This window comes from Coptis chinensis, chromosome 4 (genome assembly GCF_015680905.1).
Source record: "Coptis chinensis isolate HL-2020 chromosome 4, ASM1568090v1, whole genome shotgun sequence".
Taxonomy (NCBI): Eukaryota; Viridiplantae; Streptophyta; class Magnoliopsida; order Ranunculales; family Ranunculaceae; genus Coptis; species Coptis chinensis.
The window spans coordinates 73,790,194-73,792,412 of record NC_141459.1 but is presented as its reverse complement, the minus strand read 5'-3'; the positions used below and the strand labels follow the sequence as shown (position 1 = coordinate 73,792,412).

The 2,219-nt window shown below is 40.7% G+C and overlaps 1 long non-coding RNA gene across 1 annotated transcript; it reads left to right on the top strand.

Annotated features, from left to right (window-relative positions):
• The first annotated feature begins 1,438 nt into the window (after positions 1-1,438).
• Positions 1,439-1,922, top strand: LOC147504756 (uncharacterized). The gene is made up of 3 exons (XR_015220857.1): positions 1,439-1,457; positions 1,688-1,772; positions 1,864-1,922. It is a non-coding gene; the product is annotated as an uncharacterized LOC147504756 (long non-coding RNA).
• Positions 1,923-2,219: the final 297 nt, after the last annotated feature.

The window sequence follows — 2,219 nt, the reverse complement described above, 5'->3', positions numbered from 1 at the left end:
AATGAATTAAATGTAAGCTACTTTCTAGCTGTAACTAAGTCGAGGTTTTCTTGATTTTGATAGATTCTTCCCGGTCAAAATAAAACTTTGGGAGTCCCGGTTCGAGTCTCGTGGAGTCTTTACAAGTTCAAACCGGTAATGGATTGGTGCTAGAGCATTGGTTGGATCGTTGTACTCTTTAACATCATCTTCACTCTGTCCTTGCATATCTTAATGTGTTGATACCTTACTTTCTTGACAATGAAGCGATCTTGATTTCTTACCTCGATTAATCGTCAATAGTTGGGACATCACAAGCAGGTTAAATCGAGAAGGCGCTTGAAAGAGAAGCATGCGAATAGTAACGGTGAAATTGAAGGTGTTGAACTATCATCCAAAGGAAAGAGATCTTTGAAGCAATCAAACAATTTTGGTAAGTTAAATCATGTTTGGTATTTTCGTTGCTATTTCCACCACGTAATTTTCATCTAACCTCTTGGATTGCCATCGGTAATGAAATTACACCAAGCAAAGTGTTCATTCAGGTCTGCTATAATTGACACAAGTGGTGAAGGTAGTCAGAGCAAAGAAAGGAATGGTTCTCCCATTTACACCTCATTCCATCACATTTGAAGATATTAAATATTTCGTAGACATGCCGATTGGTAAGTGAAGTACCAATTATGGTTTAGTAACTGAACCTTCATTCAAGATTATTCTCCGTGTTTGTAAAGTAAAAATTTAATAAAAGTAAGCCTACTGAGGAGATGAAAGTCCAAGGTATAGAAGAAGATCGACTTATGCTTCCGAAGGGCATAAGTGGTGCGTTCGAGCCGGGAGTCCTTACAAAGACTAATGGGTGTCGATGGAGCGAGGTAAGACCATATTGATGGACGTGTTGGCTAGAAGGAAAACTGGTGGATATATAGATGGAACAATCACCATATCGGTTATCCAAAGAACCAGAAACCTTTGCTCGAATTTCAGGCATCGCGGAGCGGACAAATATCCACTCTCGAATTGAATGTAACAGGTTCACGAGTCCTTAGTATATTCGGCATGGCTTCCGGCTACCTCCCGAAGTTGATTTAGCAACTAGAAAGGTTTGTTGCTTTCAGTTCATTGTGTCTTTCTTATGCTCTTTAGGTATACATGGTATTATCTAACTTCGGAAATCTAATGTCGCAGATGTTTATTGAGGAAGTCATGGAACTTGTTGAACTGAAATCACTCGTGGGAGCACTAGTAGGGTTGCACGAGTGAATGGGCTCTCAACGTAGAGCGTAAGCGACTCACTATTGCAGTTGAGCTGGTTGCCAATCCCTCCATAATTTTCATGGATGAACCAACCTCCGGACTTGATGCGGAGCAGTTTTGCTATTGTGATGAGGACCGTGAGGAACACAAAGTGGACTGGGAAGAAACGTGGTGTGCACCATTCACCACCCTAGCATTGACATTTTGAGGCGTTTGATGAGGTATGAGATTGTCAATGACAGCGATTGTCGATTACATTTTGACGATAGGGTGGGGTTCCAAGGACTCAAAAGATTGACATACATATACTAGTTATTATTGACAAATTTGACACACCAAGACAATTGTCCCGGAGTTCCGGATCCCGACCGCACTGGGGTTGAGTCACGCAGACATATATATCTGTACAACTAAAGGTGGGTAAGTATTAAGTCTTTCTACATGCTTGCAGCTCTTCCTAATGAAACGAGGAGGAGAAGAAATATATGTTGGACCATTGGGGTAGCAATTCTTGCCATCTAATTAAGTACTTTGAGGTGAGGACACATGGAACTTGCTGTTGAGTTCTTGGTTTTATCACTCGTGACTTCAGATCAGATCTTGAACAACTTGATTTTATTTTTCAAGAGTGTTAATGGAGTCCCAAAGATCTGAGATGGATACAATCCGCAACATGGATGTTGGAGGTGACAAGCCGCACCGCACGGGAGGAGGAGACTATCCCATGCAGGAGGAGACTATTGGAGCAAAGATATTGGTGTTAGCTGGAAAGGCATAGCATGAGGAAATTGGTGATGGAGCTAATCTAACGATATCATTTTCTGGGGAACTTTTATAAAATGCTGAGGAGCTTATCAGGTCAGGGTTGCACCCGAGTGAAATTATTAGTGGATACACTAAAGCTATTGCTAAGGTTTGTAATTATATTTGGAAAGAACTCATCTTGATAAAGTGTATAAATTGAGACTTTTTTGTATATTTAT